The sequence below is a fragment of the Grus americana genome, chromosome 1 (genome assembly GCF_028858705.1).
Source record: "Grus americana isolate bGruAme1 chromosome 1, bGruAme1.mat, whole genome shotgun sequence".
In the NCBI taxonomy this organism is placed as follows: domain Eukaryota; kingdom Metazoa; phylum Chordata; class Aves; order Gruiformes; family Gruidae; genus Grus; species Grus americana.
Window position 1 is genome coordinate 174981719 of NC_072852.1, and position 20784 is coordinate 175002502.

Below are 20784 nucleotides of genomic sequence, written 5' to 3' on the forward strand. Positions count from 1 at the left end.
ATTGTTTCCACATTTCATCTTTGTCCAATTCTAAGTTACAATTTTCAGTTGATTATTATACCAGACTTGAATTTGCTGGGCTGTTCTTTGCCCAGAAGTAAGTTTGTCAGAGCAGAAAAAGTTCAGATATCTTTAAAAACCCAGACAGTGATTTTTTATTTATACTTTAGTATAATACTTTAATACTTTACCTGAGATAAAATCTTACACTTTCTGTGAACTGTTGTCTTATGTCAGTAAGTGATTAATAGGAGTTGACATTTGAAAAGGAATAAGTCACGTTTTCTGGCTTTTTAGGATCTTCAAAACATATTTCTTATTTATGCACTGAGTTTTTAACAGCAGATCTCTCATTTACTACAGATGCTACGTTAGTAATAGTAAACACGTGCGGTATCTGGGGAAGTCTGTAGGTTCTGCTATATCTTTGACTACTGAAAATGTGCAGACATGAAGAACAGAGCCACAGCCTTGTGAAGGAAGGCTCTTCCTTGCACTTGCCATCAAAAGGACCATCTGAAATAAAGCAGATACTGTGTTTCGATGGAGCAAACAATTGAAAATGCAGATTGCATTCCCGTCCCCCAAAGTGCTGTAAGCATGCATGCATCCATTAATGTTTGTGAGGTTTTCTGACACTTTTTAGATGTGTCATAAAAACAAATCCTATCAAGGAAAAAATTACTTATTTTTGAGGTGGGGCTTGGATGTTGCTCGGTAAATAAGGCATGGGACTGTATTGTGAAATATGATGCTAACAGGAAACACAGAACAGCTGCCTCACTCATGGAGCGTTGTCCATCTTGTAGACCAAATGTGGTAATTTTTCCTATGGAAATACATTGTGCAGTTGGATAGTAAAAGACTCATTAAAATAAAGATGCCAAAATAAACAATGACTTTTTTTTAGGATTAATTTCCTGATTTTTGGAGATTTCTCTTTGCAACTCTGAAGTAAAATTTGTCATAAGAAAAATAGCCCTCTAAACACTGCCTCCCAAATATTGCCGGTATAACCAGTTAGGCTAGTTTCTTGGAGCGGTATTCAGCCCTTCACAGAACATACTCAATTGTTGTGGAGATTTCACATTCCTTTGCTCTAGATACTAATTAATCATGATTTTGCAGCTCCTTTTTAATTGTGTGATTGATGATTTCTGATATGTCAAGAGAAAATGAAACAAATGGAAATCAATTGGAAAATAAAACTGGAGAAAAACCACTGTGAGCTCCCAGGGTGCCCTGAAGAAGCAGAAGGGGTGGAGGAACAGATATATTTTTTCATCAGATGATAGATAGAATCCTTCTATTATTATAAAGGCAATGGTTAAAAGTTAGAACTGCAGCTAATTAAAGTTCTTGTCTTCTCATGGCTGTAATCCCAGTTTGTGTAGACGAGCTTGTTCCTCATGCCTATGATTACAACATAATGAGTGACAAAGCATTATATGGCACGAGGGACTTGTCTGGAACCTTTAATTATTAATATTCAGGGTTTTTTTTTAACATACTTTCTCCTTACCCTCCTCTTCCATCTCCTTTCTGAGACTGTAATGAGATTGCTGTTGAGTGTTGACTCTGCTCTAACATATTTTCACTGTTAGCTTTAAAAGAAATGTTGGAAATATTTATCTGTTGTGCCCAGGAGAAGGACTACGTTACATAGTAATGGGTGATCTCTCTTACTCTGGGAAACAAGATTAGTATCTCGCCGAGTGAGAATGGGAAGAGTTTGTGTATGATGAACTTTGGAGAACAAGTAATAGAAAGCTCATGAATGTAAAAAATTCAAATGGGTCTGTATCCTAGGGAGCAAGAGAGAGGCCAGCAGAGCCATTGTTGTCTTGACAATGTGATCCTTAAAGGTAGAGGAGCAGAGGCAGTTCAGGATGTTGGACACATGTCGTGCTCTCTGTTTCTCATAACATCTTTGAGAGAGAGGTGAAGGAAAACAAAAAAAGATTAGGGGTCACAGAGACCACTGCACACACCACAGCTAGAAGTCTAGCAAAGGCAGAAGTGCAAAAGGCCACTGTCAGGTCACATTTTTCTATTTCTAAATAGGAGGGTAGAAGTGATGAGCAGCAGGAGTCTCATAGTTGTGGGGCAGTGATCAGCAGGAGGAAGGGAACCAGCTCTGGATGGAATGGAAATCATTGGCTGGGCAGTCAAGCTATTTTACAGTCTGCTGGGAGGTCTAGCCTCCTCTTTCATCTTCAAGACCCTGTAAGAATAGTTCTGAAAAAAAGATAACTGGACAGAAGGGTTACAAAGTCTTTCTTCAGTTCTGCTGGGACAGCTTTAGCTTGGTTTTGTGTGGGTTTGGTTTTTATGGGGGTTTTATTTGGTTTTTTTTGGGGGGTGGTGTGGTGTGGTGGTATTTTTCCTTTCTCCCTCCTCCAAGGTAACCTAAAACCTTGATAGGAGATTTGAATCATGCTTTGGAAAAAGACAGGTTTAATATGCCTATATCTATCTTTATTTCTATAAGCCAGCATGTTCTGAAAGTTCCTGCTGACGCACAAAACTTGTGCCTGGCTTGGAGGAAATTTGATTCAAACCATTCACTTTATTATTGAGATGATATTATCAGTGGTTTCACAAGAAAAATTTCTTTAAATGGCTGTATAAATCTCATAAATGGGAAAACAGTTGCTCTGATTTGTACTTGGTATAACAGTAGATATTCTGTGAATAAAGAGATTGCTTTGCTACAGGGTAGATATCACATCATTGACATTTAACCCAGTGACTCTTGAGCCTAATAGGAGGTCATTGATGAAAACACATTTGGTAATTTCAGCTTATCTTCTTTCAGATGGAGGTTTATATCATCCGAAACAATTACACATATACTGTGTGTACACGTACAGCTGGCATAAAGTTACGCACAAAGATGACTCTGAGAATACTCTAAATTGGAAAAGTCTACAATAGCAATAAAACTTTATCATTGTGTGTCATTGGCCTAGTGCTAATGTTGGAGACTATTTGAAAGGCTGGAAGACTCAGGGGATCTGTAATAGACAGAAAAGTCTCTCATCCATAACTCATAGTTTCAATCAGCCCAGGTCAGCTGCAGACAAAAGTCATCGCTTGACGCATATCTGTGGCAGTCAGCGTATGATGAGCTGACGTTGTTCTTTCGGTCACGCAAAACAAAAGCCATCACCAGTAAGCCAAACCCTGCTGGCCTCACCCATCTGAAGATGTGAATAGTCCCACCACAGTCAGAGGGACTGCACAAATAAGGCAGCTGAGGTCTGGTATTAAGAGTCTCCACAGCTGGAATCAGGGCAAACCCTGCAAAGCCAGGCATCTACAGACCTATGGCTCCTGCCTGGATCTCTGAGATCCAGCAGCTTGGGACCTGCTTTTCTTATGGTTGGAGCAGTCCTTGCAGCTGTCTCCAATGTGGAATCTTAGTGTTTAATGGGGATAAGTTCCCCTTCTAAACTTGTCCTTAATGCAGGCACAAATACTGATTGTTTCCTGCCTGAATGTAAACTCTAGGAGCTTAGTGTCTTTAGAACTACTACTTGTTAGATTGAATTTGATTGAAACTGCCAGTGGCTCCAGACTTGTAAGGGTATGGGTCTCCCAGAGGTCCTACGCCATATCTGCTGATCCCGAGCACTTGTCTTGAGCTTCGTATGGTGTCCCCAAGCACTTTCGTTTAAGGAAATAAATAAATCTTTGTCTTCCACTGAATCTATTGGGATCTTTGACGTCTATTTCACGTGTAGATGCCTAATTTAGGTGGCTACAGCGGGGAGCTGATTTCCACCCCAGAGATCTCTTTACAGAAAATCAGGCAACTAGTTTTCTTGGAGCTAGGAGCAGGGTTGGAAATTTCTCAGCTAAGGAGTCTGAGGGGGAAAGGGAGTGTAGTTTGGTTGTCAGAGAAACATCACTCAGTAATATTTACACAGGCAGATGGTAAAACTGAGGATGTGATCTCTTGTTTTGAGTAAGGTAATGCCTCTGAAAGGGGCAGCCCTTGTTCCCTGGCCCTGACTGTGCCATGAGCTTCTCCTTTTTTCATTTAAGTGAATAAAATGGCTGTATCAGCAGGATTAATTAATTCAGCAGGCTGAGAGGTCAGTAAACTATATTTTTTAAAATTTTGTATTTTTCAGAGTTTGTTTTCTGCTGGATCACCACACAGTGAGTCAACTCATCCTGCAGCCACTTGGTTATCTGGGGGAAAAAAAGAAGGAAGAGGAAACTGCAGCCTTTTCTGCAGCAGCTTGGACTGATTTGGCATAACTGTAATGCTAGCATTGGCCTAAAGGCATTGGAACAGAGGGAAAACAACTTCTAACACCTAGGGAAATCTATTGCTTGTGTGTAGTTGGACTTTACCAGATTCATTCTTTGTTTCATACATACTCAGTATTTATCACAAGGGAAGCACTACCTCTTAGAGATGCTCAGGAAGACATCTATTTTTCCACAGGTTGTTGAGTAAGCTAGAGTGCGTGTGTGCATGTGCACGTGCGCATGCATGCGTTCACTTCAGGATGAATTTGGGGATGCTTGAACCCACTACTTCCTCCTGGTGGTTGTACCGTCAGGTATGTACATTATGAAGACAAATATTCTAAAATAAATGCCTTTTTATTAACCATTTTTTAACATCAGTGAAATATTTAATATATTAGGTAATTATTTTTGGTAGTTTAAGGGTATTTTTAATCTTTTCTGTAAAGCTGTCTTTTCTGCATACGATCCCCTCCTCATTCTGGCAGTATCCAAAGCATTTAAGAATACAAAAACCAAAACATTTTTTCCCCATCTTCCTACCAGGTCTTGGGGCAAGTAGCTTAGTTATGTTAAGATGCTTGTTTGTGTTTTAAGTATTTTGTGAATCTGTTTGAAGAAAGTATCAAAGGAAACCTGAATAAACGGGAAGCGATTTGATGTAGCAAAAGGGATCTAATGGTTGTGATCTGTGTTTGTGTGTCTAACCAAAGAAAGAAAAAACAAAAGAAACGAGATGAAGCCAATAGCTCCCTGCTAATGTCTTCGCTTATGTATCGATATCTTCTTTAATGGAAAATCAAAGCTGCTGTTGCAGCTGTAGGAATAGTGCTTTTGGGGGACAAAAGGAAAATGCAGAAACCAACATTCCTTTTCGGAGCTGATTTTAGGAAGAACAATCACAGATTTAAAATTCAGTACTACTTTTTAAATGCACACTTGGGGACTTAGAAATTTCCAAGGTAACAAACATTTCTCCACATTCAGATAATTTTGTTACCTATCTATCAACCAAAATTTGGAAACAGACTGCTCAGTAAAGAATGTTTGCAAAGATAAATAAAGGTACAGTGTTGCTTTCATCACAGCCTGAGGTGCAGAAAATGCAATCCGGGCTTGAATGTGTGAGAAAAGAGACCTTCAAATCTGCTGTAAAATAATTATTTTTACTGCAATTTATAACTCACTCACCCTTTTTTTTTCTTCTTTCTATCCAGATAGCCTACTGCTTTTACAATATGTTGATCCCTTCATGTGCTAGAACATAGCTGAAGAATAGAGTTATGCATATTTTCATCACAGTGCTCTGAGGAACTCTTTTAATCATATTTTGTTCACTGGCTTGGGGAAAATTTCCATAATCTTTGTTGTTAAATTGATATTTGATAAATTGGTAATCACCGCTATCTTGATTAAAACATGATTAAAATACTCTTCAAAGTAGGGAAAAATATGTATATTTTCATGGCTTACATTGCCTATACATTTTAAGATCATTTAACAGGAAATCGGTTTCACCTCCTGAAAAATCCTTGGTAATGTATTGCATATTATTACACAACATTATGCTCAGCTGTATTCATTATAGGCGTGGGATTCATGAGCACTTTAGAACCCCAACGTGTTCAAGTGCATGGATGTCTTCACATACAGAACTGCACAGGACCAGGCTGTACAAAATGATATGAATTATGACCTAAGGAAGTGAAAGAAACTTGTTAATTGTAGGTTTTCCTTGTGTTCATCTCTCCCTGGTCCTACAAACACTTAACGAAACAAACTTGAAGAGTTTCAGAGGACAGTTTGAGAGATCCAAATTTTGGAGTAGGCAGTGTCATTCAGATGAGGAAATGGAAGACCTGGTTATGCATCCATAGCTTTTTTATTCAGTTTATTTTGGGAGAGTCTACTCATTGCTGCTTCTGTAGCTACATCTAAATTAACAAATGAAGCTGGCCTTGATGTTGCATCATGATTCCCATCCATGAGGCAATACACATCTCCCCTCTTCGCACCCCATAAACTAAAAAAACTCCAAAACCAAACTCCAAAAAAACCAAAAACTCCAAAGTGACTATGTTTGTACAGAATTCTGTGGCCCTGCTCTCTCACAGAACAGACATGACTATTGCTTGGGAGATCTTTGCTTGGGATAGCTCAAACTCGTGGTTTTGATGATTGATTGTGGACAAGGCTCAGCCACGCACTGTGGCTCCAATAGCTGTTATCCTTCTGACCATGGCTTTTGTCCTGGACCCCCTACCCATTTTTGGGTTCCTGGGATATTTTCCACACAGTAGTCTTTGGCTAGAAGGACGATCAAAGACAGGTGAGAGATGGGAAGTATGCAGAAAAAAGGTGAGAATCCCTTAAACTAGAAAACTGAAGGAAGTCCCAGGAGGTAGCAGGGGAAAATTTCTATCAACTCAACTGAAAATAAGTTAGCAAACTAGACGTCAAAGTGCCACTTGACCTAAACTATCAGCAACAATGAAAGCTGTGTATTCACATTATAGACGATGCCCTTATGCACAGTATTCTGTATGGAAGATACTGTATCAGTCACATTGTAAAAGACCTAGATCAACTTAAAAAAATAAAACCCAATAGAATGATTACAGCCGCTGCAGAGAATGACAAGTATTATCAACAAAAATTAATCAGGCGCATCTTTTAGTGAACTCAATTAATAATGTGCAACAACAGGGTCTCTTTTCTTAAGATGAAAATTAATTAGTGGAGGGAAGGTCACTTGGAGATGCTGACATCACTCATCAGAATGCTCTGGCAGCTCTAATTATTTGTCTTCCAGGCTTGGGTGACCAGAAATTATTGCAATACCTGAGCAACATTTTGAAAAAGCTTTGTGCATGGCTCTTTTAATTAGACCTGGTATTTGATTAATGCAGTGGAAGCATTTAGATCAGCCTCTTATCATTGACTGACTTAGAAGTTTTAGGGAATTATACTGTGCAAGACAGGGTCACTACAGTAGATTTTTAATTCAGACCTAAAAAAAAAAATTCAGCTTTAACAATTTAAATGAACATATATGTCTTTTCCCTCCTTTACTTTATCATTACCTAGAATAAAATTACATATTTTTTGGCATCAAATGAGGTAAACTGCACACTGTGTGAAAATGTAATTTGTGTATGCATAATAATACATGATTTACATTTATGTATATAAATTTAAAAGCACCTGCTAAATTTGTGCAAGCTGGATTTATATAAGATTATAGCAAAGCAGAACATTGAGCTACACTGTGCAATCTATATTGCATTAACTTTTTATTTATTTTGTTTTTATTTATATACAGAAACATACACACTTGTGTGTATGCATAAATATGTAAGAATGATTTCCAGTTAGAACTGTGTGAATAATTTAGAGCAATTTTCAAAGTCTTTGAGGCCCAGCATCGGCTGTTGTTCTACTGAACCTATCTGGTGATACAGGCTGTACTGGCAACGGAGTAGTACGCAAACACGAAGAACATGAATATTATTAAATGCAATAAACACAATAATGAATAAATAAAAAGATTACACAGAAGAAGAGAACAGTAGTAAAAAGAATATCCATAAAATATCACAATTAAACAATAAAAAGCCACCACAGGCACTGAGGGATCACAAATGCCATTAGTAGATGGCAGCTCTCCACCTTCGGTACCTCCGAAGACCTGCGGGTTAGTCTGGAAATGCAACTTGCTTTTCTGTCCATGGCTCCTCTCTAACTAACAGATCTAATTATTTTAAAGTGTACTTTGAGCAATTCTGAGCTTCTAATCTACTGATTGTTACAAGTACTCAAAATGTGTCAAATATGCGGTTTATTGTTATAACTAGTTCTTTTTGTTAATCAATTTTGATTAGGAATGAAGTTTACATTTAAAACATATACAGAATACCATTGAATATACAGAATACCATTTCATAGGCAAACAAGAAAGCAAACCAGTAGTATATTTTCCCCTTGTTTTTAAAACAAAATAAATTCTCAAATGAGCACAATTCTGTGGAAGTTAATGTAATTGTTCTGGCTGAAAACTAGATTTGGCCCATTATGTTGCATTCTCTCTCTGATTTTCTCCCAGCATGGTTTTATTATGACACGGTTTTAAACCATAAACTTATTCACTCTAAGAGACTATAAAACAGAGTAATCAATTTTTATTTTTGATGTATTTGGTTATTTACAGCTTCATTGTCCAGCTAGGGAATATACAGCACTGATATACCACCACTGACTTCAACAGAATTATACCCTTTTATACTGAGGCTGAATTTGGCAATAACAGCTAAAAATGAACGGATCCAGAAAAGACAATAAATTTTAATTTCTCATAAAACTCTGTGAAATAAATTGCTTAGAATCTCCTATTACTTAAAGTTCTAAAAAAATTATATAGTACTGTATCAGGTATAGTTTGTTAGTGTCACCCAGATGATAAGGGGCCTAGAAATTACTTTCTGAGTGGAAGGGATCATATCCTGAAACAAAAATATTCTCGCAGAATAACCTTAAGATCAGTCAAGACCATGGAGGATAGTTTACCTTGAAGTTTATGTTGTGGTAAGTCTGTTTTGTTTCACTTGCCAGTTGAGTTGACTTTCAGGATGAAGGGATGTGCTTCTGTTGCCGGGACCTGCAAAATTGTTCCAAACATTGATTTCTCACTGTTCGCCGGAGCTATTATCATAAAGCAAGTATAGTACTTCTCTGCAGCAAGGTTATACTAAGGAGTAGATTTTAGTGAGCTTTTAATTTCTTTTTTGTGATCAAAATTTAGTATTGAAATAAAGTCTTGTGCTGCTAAATGAATACATATTGAAAATATCAAGAAGATTTTCAGATCCAGCTAGTGCTCTGAAATTTTTTTTCTATGAGGGAAGAAGCTCTTTCTGGTAATTTTATTTAGGCTTACAATGTATACAAATTGGGAACAGCTGTTTGGCTTTTTAGACAATGCTCTGGAAAATTTCATAAACACTTGTGAGGCAAATTCTGGAAGATTTCATATTAAATGATGCAAAGCATAAACATTCCTTTTTTTACATCACATGGCCAGGTGCTAAAAAAGATGCTAACGTGTTAAAAGTTACCTTCGAAAGACTAGAGCAAAGCAAAGCAAAATGTGATGAAAGAATTAAAGCTAATTTCACTTATAATTTAGGCCAATTTGAGATTGATCCTTGACCTGTGAACCAGTGGATTACCTAGCTTACCTGAATTTCATTGCTTTGCTAATAGAGTACGTTTTGCTCTCCTACCAATTCTAAGTTAAGGTAGTTCTCCAAGTAGTATGCAGTCACACCTGTTTGCATGAAGCCTGTTTCAAATTTATGGGTGGAATTCATCACACCCAAATAGGGGCATAATTTAGTTGCTTACTGAGAGGAGTCTAATGTCATGTGAGATGCCCTGTGGTATCTCCTCGGCCTCCACCTGCTGTTCCTGCAGATCGTCACATCTGTACCACAACTCTTGGCCCAGGCAGGGGCGGACATTTGGGGTATCCTCCCTCAAACGGTATTAAGTTTCTGTGCCAAAGCAACCCAATCATGCTCTAGCTGTCCTGGATGACAAATTCAGCATCTTAGGATGGACAGATTTAGCCTATGTGACCATCTGTAGTAGATTTAGGCATTTTAGTAGGGCAACTAGGTCCATCCTAAGGTGAATGAATCTTTTCCTTGAAGTGACTGTTTCTCATCCATGTCTTCGCAGCTTAGGCTAGATCCCTGGCAGTCAGCTAAAGTTACATGAGGTAAATCCCACACCATATCTATCTTTTATTTTACTGTACCTGGGATCTGAACTTGAAAAGCACAGGAATTCACAAGGAAATTTTGAAAATATACCAAATTCCAACACCGTTCAATGCTTCAGAATAAATCAGTTATGGAAATCTCCTTGAGCTGTGCACAAAACAATGTCAGGTCCTTGCAAACTCAGATAGATTTTATGGTAGTTCTATTTAGCAGCTGTTTCCAATCATTTTGTGTTTAGAAATACACTGTATGTCTTTATTCATTTGTCCCTCTCTTATTAATTTCTTTTCTTTATCACTTATCTCTAAGAAGACAAACTCCTAGGACCTTATGGCTAAATATTGCTGTCAGTTTACTTAGGGAAACTCTGGGATAACATTAATCTCATTTACAACAGTGAACTAGAGAACAGAATCTAATCTCAATAATGTGGAGAACTTCACAGGCACATGCCAATAAAAAAACCCCAAACTGCAGGAAAGTGAACTGGAGTTAGCCAAACACTTAGGTTCATTTTACAATCCATTATTAGCTTTTTTCCCCTGTGTTTCATTGTTCATGAATAGAAAAATTTTATAGAAAAACCACACTTGTTGATTTTTTATGAACAGTAGTTGTGTATAAGATATTGTTGCTTCCAGATTTTAATGTCATAGCTGCATTTGGCACATATTTATATTAATGTACATTTTGATGCTTTCTTTAAGAATCTATGAAATTTTTTAAAGGATTGGCTTTGCTCGTTGTTTAAAATGAGTTCCTTTGTACCAGATGCCTGGTGTAATTTATGTTAATGTTAATTAACAATATTTGAAGCAAATCATGATAAATAGATGCCCCCCCAAACATTATGCATCTAGTTGTCTAAGTAATCTGATGAGTAACGAATCAAATTAACACAAGCTTTGCCAGTGTTGAGACATAGGTCTTTATTAGAAAAAGTATACATCATTCCAACTGTGATATTTCTTATGCTTATTATTTTGATCAAACCTGAATCACAAAATTGCTCTAAAGAAATTTACTCACTTTGGAACCCCCACTTATCTCTGATTCTGGAGGGTAAGCTTTACTTCTCCTTCTTGCAAATACAAGATTAAAAGAACTCTAAATTTAAAAAAATAATGCAAAGTACTTTGTTTTATACCAACCCTTTGTTAAAAGGCTCTCAGCTTTCATAATAACAGTAAAATCGGATTTTACCATCTATGTATAAAATACATAGAAGTCTCTCCTTGGACTTCTTAACAACATAACAATATCGTGAAGCTAAATTTTTTTGTGTTTTGATTTTAACCTCCATGCCAAATACTAACTGATGGACAACAGGAAGGTACACATATATATATTAAAGTTGTGTCACTACTGCATTTTATAGCAATTAAATAAATATTAGATGAATTCCTACCATCCTTTGTTTAGCTATATGGGGCTCAGCTGTGTTGCTTCTAACCCTAACTACATCACTTCAAATTACCAGTAAATTAACAGAGTAACACTTTCAACCTCAGAGCAGATTTGATCCAAATAGTCTTTAAATGCCATTTCTGTTCCTATTAACCTAAAGATCGGCATAGCAGATATTTTCGTAAGGCTGCCCAGCAATACAGGGCATTAATGGCTAAGTTGTGACAGCACTTTTCATGATGATTTATGATTCAGTGTTTAACTTGATTACTCCACTGCTGACTCTGAATACTATTTCAATTAGTGCACAGAAGGTCACATCACAAATATTCCTCTATAATCTATTCCTATTAACACTAATACACAGAGTAACCAAATCTTTTCACCCTTGTTGATTCAAATCATCCATAGCACTAACTGCAGGCTTGTTTACCAGTTTACTGCTCTGGACACATCCGAAATGGTAATTTTCAGTCCTTTGAGTATCATTAATAGCTGTACCATGACATCGTGAATAAAGCATCCCTCTGCTGCTGTGTGTGCATTAATAATTATCAAAGGCTCAGATATTTTAAATGGAAGGTACACTTTTAAAAAGAACACCCGTCTAAATTGTTATTTCACAGCTAATCACAAAGGGGAAAATAACAACAGCAGATAGTTAAGAAACATAACAGGAGAGGTGAGTAAGTAAAATTCAGGGTGATGCATAAAGCTGAGACACTGGCGGTAGGAGGCTCAGTAAAGACAGGATCTGGGAGCCATGTTTTGCCTGATAGGTACCTAGCACATTCCTGCACACACCTCTGGTGTTATGGGCAGTAAATGAGGAGTGATTTAAGCTTGAAAACCTAAAAAGAGAAGCATGAGAATACTAGTCTGCTCAGCCAGAAACCTTGACTCTCCTGGTCCTGCTCACACCTGCCTGCTGCTTAGCTCTAAGAGTCTTGAAGAAGTACTTGAGTGCCTCAGACTTCGGTAGCAGAGCCCCTTCCAGTTCTGGTTCTGGCTGCCTCGCTTTTGGCAGGGTGGGCTGTCCTATATCTGTTTCATATTTCAGTTTTGTTGGGATTACTAAATTGAATTTTTCTCTCTCCATCTTCTCCAAGGGGCATGCATCAGTGGACATTTTTAACAGACAAAGGTCAATCTCTACTAAAAAACCAGCAATAGCTGCTACCCCATGTTCCTTTGAAAATGTAGTCAGTGGATTTGGTGCTATTATTTTAATAGCTCAGGGGTTAAAGCGTTCAATAGGAAATTAAAGTGAAAATCATGTGTTTGCCACAGAGAATGCTAGAAGTGTCCCCTCCCAGCAGGGTATCCTCTCTGACGAGCTGTGGAGAACACTTCTGCCCAAAAATTCAGCCATCCGGGTGTTACATCTCTCGTCTGAGTTAGCTCCCTAGTTCCCCTCCTAGCCAAGTGAGACAGTAGAGAGACTGCAAGGGCAATGCATGCCATGCTGAAATAATTCCTGGGTATTTAGTGTCACTTTAGGTGCCTAGAGGTGTCCTACCCGGGCGTCTGTCTACCGCTTCAGTAGGGTGCAGGTCTCCTGTGATGCCTACGTTACTCCTGCCAGTCCTGTGTGCCTTGGATCCTCTGAGACACTTCAGACAGTAATGGGCACCGATCTTTAGGCAGCTGAATCCCGCTTAATATTTCTACCTTTTGGTTGTTCCAGGTTTAAGTGAGATGATGGGCTTTGCAGAGAGGATACAAGTTCTCTAGACGAAGGTCTGTGTTACATAAACGACATTTTTTTACTGAGCAGAAGAGGGAAGAGAATTCCCTGATGTCATGGGCAGGGCATTAACTGAGTAATAGGGTGGAACTTCTTCACAGCTCCTGCTCCACAGACCATTTATGCATTTAATACAAGTTGATATCATGTTAATATCCAGTAGGATTAGACATCCTTATTGAAATAACCTGGATTTCTAGCCTTTCAGGAGTTTTAAAAATACAAATACAAATATTCTTAGTATTATTTTGAAGAATAAATTCACAGTCTTATTTGAATTGAATAATTTTCTTTCTGGGTCTTAGGACAGTAAATGCTTTGAGTTGCCTGACTTTAGTGGATGTGACTGCATTAATGTTTTAATTCAGATCAGGAATACACTTTTAAAGTCAGTATCCATATTATTCCCACTTTCCATGTTGTGGTTGGTATTGCAGAGCAGTTTTAGAGTGTGTGAACTGAATTCCCTTTTGCATGAAACTAGCACAGAGGATGTAATCTAGGAGCCACCTAATGAGCTCCAGCTGCTAATTTATGTTCATCTTGTGGACCAGATAAGAAGTCCAAAGTAAAATCCGCCCCCCCCCCAAACATTTCTGTGTACGTCAGGCCCTCAGTATCAGCTCTTTTGCTCTAAAGACATTGTGTGCAGGACAAAACAAGGGTGCCTTCAGCCATTAAAAATCCAAGTATAAAACTTGAAGTTAGTAATTAATACTTTGATTTGTTAGCAATGTATACACCTGGAAGGTAATAAGAGTGTTTTGAAATTGAATTAAATTACTTCATTATTACATTCATTAATTTATAGGTAACTTTCTTCCCCTCCCCCCGCCCTCCCTCGGAAATATTGCATTCACAGCTAGCTTACACAAATCTGTTGTTAATTTGCACACAGATGTCACTCTCCGCAGGACACAAAAACAAAGCAGAGATAGCCAGCAGTACTATTTGTTGTGGCATCATGCTTACAGAAGCAGCCTGGCTTTTATGTGTGTTTTTATAAAACAAAAGCAAGCTCTCTAGACAGAAAATGTACAAAGCACTGATTTGCTGTTCACGTATATCTATGTAGATATCTATTTATTTGCTGTAGTGCCTGTGCTCTTTTTGAAAAACATAAAATTGCTGAAAATTGAAGTGATGGAATTGTTTCCAGAACAATGGTACTGTTTCCCACTGTGTTGCAAAATGTGCCTGACTACAAATTTGGGCAATGTTTTTCAGGGGAAGAAAACGATGACTTTCTTTTCCAAGTTTTATCACGCTGAAACTTCCACAAAACATTCTAAAATGAACCATGGTGGCAACCTCTTTTCTCACATGGCTGGTAGAACTGCATTGAGATCTAGTAGTTTACACAGATATCTGAGAGTTGTAAGAGAAGGATTTACTTTCAAGAATTACTGCTTGGGAATAGATGTTGTAGTGGTGACTTGCAGACAGAGGTTTGTAACAGTCATTGACTGACTTGTACCTCTGGTGAAATGCAAGTAAGCTTAGACAAATTTATTTAAGTCCATGAGTCTATAGGTAACCTATATAACTAGCCTGAACTTCCAGCATCTAAGCATGCAGAAATATGAAATTGTATTAATTAGTACGTAGAATAACATTCCCTTATCTCTACTGTAAGAATTTTGTCTCTGCTGCAATCAGTGTGAACGAGAATATGACAGCACAAACAGCACCTTTTTTTTTGTATTTCATTCCTGATATTTATGATTATAGCACAAAGTATAAGACTCTCAGAGAAGTATTAAAGGAATAGTGTGCCTTAAGAACTGCAGAAACTGTAAGAGTAAAGCTCTGCCTTTGTGTAAGAGGAGTTTTCCCCTGACGCGCTGAGTGCAAGTACATAGGGATACGTGCAATGTTGTTACATGCATGACTCAGATATCGCATTATTCCATTCATTATTCCATTTCAGTTTTAGAATATGGTTCACTAGGCTTTATATAGAGAAGAGGGCCTGGATTTGGGAGGGAGCCACTTGTAGGTACACTTGAGCGTTCATGACCTGATTTGCATGTATTAAAGCATCTCTGGTAATAATGTTGCTTATGAAGTGACACTTACACAACATACTGTGTTGTACATTTAAATTGTATTTTGAATTTCTATCCAGATTGGTAAGATATGAATTCAAGGACTAATAATGTTTTCTGCAGATACTTCCTGACAGAAGAATTTGATTTATTCTTCTATATTAACCTTTTCTTCCTGTGATAAATATAAAGGTATGCCAGTAACAAAAAATCTTTTACATCTTTGTTACCTTGTCTGAACTTCCTTATTGTTCAAATTCCTCTTCTTCATTGCACAAAATGTCCAAGTGAACTGAAAAAGGATAAAACGCTGCCTAAAAATCATTGGTGATAATTGCAACTAAATGACAGAACTTTTAGTTTCCTAAAATAATCACTACAGCAGGTCTCAAACGACCAAGCGGGAAAAAACCCTAAAGAAACCAGCATTCATCTCTTTCTTGCTCAGTGTGAATTCTAAAATGTCGTCAGACAATTCAGCATTGCATGTGATATGTACCTAAAAGCAAAGTTTGTAAATACATCTATAGGGAAGGGATTGGTGTTCACTGGGATAAAGCAAGCCTCATTACTTCTACTGCTTAAGTGAATATGGGACTACGGGTACATGTAGCAAAAAGTGCTGGTCTTTTTAACTTGTATTCAACATCTAAAGTTATCCTTATGGAAGGTAATAGCGGTTCTTTAAGAAATACACCAACATTTTCAAATGTCAAAAGTGGTCTGAATCAATGCAGAAGAGAGAGAATGAGAACCGGAGAAGGGCAGGCTGGAGGGAACATGTGCAGAGGTGGACAAAGGAAGGAGAGTTTGGTAGGAATAAAGAGAGAAAGGACCGGCAGGGGCAAAGCAGGAGACAAGCTGTGGGTGGACGTTACCGAGGATGGGGAAGGAAAGCCTGTAAGCAGTAAAGGCTGCTTCTCTCCAGAGCCTGAAACGGAGTAGCTGAGCTGCAACATTCCTCAGTTGCATGGCAAATGGGTGCATACCTGACAAAACAGGCATCTCACTCCCACTGGAGCCTAGCTCACAAGGAAGAAAACTTTGTTTTCACTCTTCATGGTTCTGTATGATGTGTTCTCTGGCTTTGTTCATCAGTTCTTCCTTTTTCTTCCTTTTTTTTTTTTTAATTGTTTTAATTTTTGTTTAATTGGGAAATTGCATGCTAAGGCTATGATAAATTTGGAACTTCTTTATTGCAAAACCTATGCACAAAGAAACATATAACACAGTTTTCTCAGATATAGTAACTTCCAAAATTAACACTGTTGAGTTCCAGAGATGTAGAATTTGCAAGTGACATTAACAGCTGCTTAGAAATTTACTTTCCTCTAATATTTGATTTTATGCAAATCCATTGATTGGTAGGTGTCATCAGGAGGAGAAGAACTTTGGGAATTGCCAATGTTCAAACTATTTTAATGACCCTCAGCAAGGGTGCTGAATTAAGGTTACACAGGTACCTTGCCATTCCCTAAATCTTACATGAATCTTCAGGAATTAATTTTTCTGTGACCCACTTTTTGTAGGTAATTATCCTTTCTGTTGTCTTTTTCTAGTGCAGGGAATACCTCAGCTAAGATTTTCGTCCTGAGATTTGGCATATCTGTTTCCCGTCATCACTACAACCAGGAAACAGTGAGGAGAATGCAAATTGGTTCTGGAAATAGTTGACTTTCTCAAATATTACATATTAGCTGGATTTAACTTTTAAACAAAGAACCACAGTATGTTTATTTATCTGGCTTCTATTACTCAGAACTAAAAGCAAATAAATGCATAAACCGGGGAACAGCGAAAAACTTCCCTCTACAACGTGAAAATCATCTCTGCCAACAGTATGATTGTGTCCTAGGGACACGCAGAGATGGAATTAAAAGGAAAGATCCTCTATCAGCTCCTTTTTTTTTGTGTATTGTTTGTCACTGGATCCGTTTATTAGCGTGGAGATAACGTGACAGTCGACTCCAGCAGTAACACAGCACTCATTAGTAAGCTTGACAGGGAGGTGCCAGCAGCTACTTGAGATTGTATTTTATCAATCTTCATGGCTCATTTGGGAGGCTCGCTACGCTGTGATCTACTCCCAGCGCTCACTGGGACAGGGGCAAGTGACCAGGAGTACTTCTAAGAATGGGGATTTGAAGAAGTTCTGTGTGATGAGATAATCTCTTCTTAGTCAAAAAATGTAGTGCTGACCTAACAACTCCGCAACTTCTACCTGACAGATTTGATGTCAAATGTAGGACATTTGTACAGAGTTTTCAATGTAGATTTTTCTAACATTTCTATACCCCTTAGGATAGTTATTTGCAGAACTCACTCTAAAAGAAAAATTTAAAAGATGGGTACAAACATTAATGCCTGTCTTGAAACTGTGTCATCAATCAAAAGAAGCAGTGACAATGCTTTACAGATTTCAATGTTTGCTCTCTCTTGAATTTTCCCATGATATTTTTGGGAGATTATGATCATGTTGAAGTAATTTAATGCTTTCTTTTTAATTTTAAGATGCTATTGATTTGTAGCACTGTGATTCATCACAGTGATGCCAATCCCCAAATCAAAAGATTTTGAATCATTCCTTCCACAGGTATTAAACTGTAGTAAATAATATGAGATAAAATAGAAATAAAATGCAGTTGTTCGTCTTTCCTCTCTGCATTTTGAGCTTTTCAGGGGCATCAGGATCATGTTTTCAGTGCCCCTGGAAAAGACAGTGACAAATTCATAAAACACGCACAAACCAAGATTCTAATTTATTTACACTGTTCAAGAACGAGTACTTTGGGTAAAAAATTAACTATTACAAGATTCACAATAAAATCATAACTCTTGGCAAAACTGGTGCCTGTTGTGTGTACTGGTGAAATATTGCGTGTTGATACAGTTTGCTGCTGCTGCATGTTAGTAATGTCCCCTAGATTATCAGCCGGGGAAACAGAGTGTCAGCTTTTGTCATGCAAGAAGAAATGTTTTAATCTGTTTAGGAGGTTGGTGCAGTATGAATTACTGAGATACCATATGTCCTCTGAAACACATGGCAAATTCATCTTGCCTGAAGAACAGCAACTAAAAAACACTTGGTTGTGTGGTCTGATACCGGGCATTTAACAAACAAACAAACAAACAAACAAACAAACTGCTTGTGTATCATCTTGAGCAATACATTTCATATACTAGTTATGAATGGCATTACAACAGTAAAGAACATATATAAAACAGTCTGACTTAACTCATTCAAATCCTTTTTGTGTATTTATATCATCCTGAGATTTCTTTTTTTCACATTTTTGAATAACCTTATCCATACATACTTTGTTTATATCTGCAAAATAAACAATTTTTCTAAAGGATTGTATTGTCTCTGTACCAGACAATAGCTAACCACAGACTCCTATAATAAAAAATGAAAAATTTCTAAGCTCAGTCAGACTCACTGAATAAAGAGAGCAGATACCAAAGGTGAAATAACTCAGGGACTTGAGAAAGAGAGGGAGAACTGAAGATTACGCATCAGGGAAAGAAAGATGTGAGGCTGGATGCTCACTTGGGGAGCATGATGCATGTAAAAGGAGAAGATTTTGAAAGGGAAAGAGATAGCCACTCCTTCAACAATGAATGCTGAGCTCTGACTACAATTTGAAGCATAATAAATGCAGCAGTCACTATGGTGTCTAAAATTATACTCTTTGAACTGATTATGCTCTTTCGTTATTGATAATTCACTTGTTGATTCTATTTACTTACTTCGTTTTGAGATTCCATAAATATGTATAATCTGAAAGGAATTTTAGGTTTCAAAGGTAGAAATCAACACATAAATGAATTCTCTCAACAATATCATCACTGAAGTAATGTTATGCCTGTAGCAGAAAACCATCAAAACAAGAAAATTCACTGCTAGGGCTGCACCATGCCATATGTCCTCTAATACCTAATTACAACAGGGGCACAAAAAGCAAGTCATTAAACTTGCACCCTATTGTGCATAGGTATTAGAGGACATATGGTGCATTTCAAGTAAAAGTATGAAATTCCATGCATTTCTTTTATTTGTGGCAACTGTTTTTAACATAGGAAACTTTCGTTGCTATTTTGGTCTTCTAGGAAAATTGCCAAAATTATAGCTTTTGATAAAAATGATAAAAAATGCCCCTCAAACCTATAGAATTTGCAATAGCTGGTTATATTAAATATGCATCAACTTTCTTACAGAGGTCTGGAAACTTTTCTATATTCAAACATTTCTGACAAGGTTTTTCACCATTTAAAGAAACTGAGTTGACACAGGATGGGAAGAAATGTTCCTTTAAGAAAGTTGGTTAAAGGACAGCAAACAAAAGACAGGTCTTGCTAGCCCCCTTTCAGAATAGAGATAAATCCATGCTGAGATGTTATATAGATAGTTAGTTGGACCAGTTTTATTGAACATCTTCATCAAAGACCCAGAGAAGGGACTAGACCAAGCAATCTCTAATATTGTAGATGATATCCTGTTGAGTGAAATGTTACACCAATGACAAGGAACTCCAGAACAATCTAAAGAGCTGAGTCAGTGGGCAAAAACATGGCAAATGAAATTCAGTGCAGATAAGCGTAAAGCGTCTAGGAGAAAAACCCAACCAAACAAAAGACCCTATGTCTTTATGATGCTGAACACAGACCTGGACCTCACAGCTATGGGAAAGGTTGATAGTCCTTGAAATCATCAGCTTGAAAAAGACTTTGAAATGTTGACTCCCAAAGAAAGGAAGGGCAAACCAGAAGCTCTCATTTTCCTGCTATATAAGACTTTGTTGGCTCAATGTCTTGTGTATTGTGGATAGTTCTGGCCTTTTCATAAAAGGACACAGTGATTTTAGGAGAGTGTAGAGAATTCGGAGACATAGTAGCTAATTTATGAGGAAAGACTTGAAAGTTCTTCAGTTTGTAGAGGGGAAGATTGAAGATGATACAGCTGAGATTCACAAAATCATGAAGATAGATAAAGTGCAAGTTGGTTAGTTAAGTTTATACATAGTTTGCCCATTCAGACAGTCTCACAATTAGAATATATCAGAATTACTATAAGACAGCATTTCAGAGTGTAATTTCAAACTTTGTAGATCCCTTGAAAGAGGATGGCAGCTTAAAATCCAGGCTTGAGGAGCTTCCCATTAATACTGTTGTTATTATTATTATTATTGTTAGTTTACAGCACTTTTCTTATTTTTCAAATTTATTCTTCTTTCTCATTTCCAAAATTCTCACTTGATGTCCATTAGCTAGGTTTTGGTTCTTCATTAAGTGCTGACTGAGGAGTCAGTGTTAAAACATGGAAACCAATACAGTTCTTTATGATCCAAAGTATCGGAATGTGAACTAATCTAGATAATGCTGTAGTTGACACTGGACAAGGCTCAAGCACAACTCTCAGAAACTTATTGGACAGCCATGTATAAGTCAGTGCCGGGTAGAAACTCCAGATACAGTCTAATACCTTGTATCTGTATATTAACACCACCACAGGTTTTTGTGATATTCCTACACTTTCACT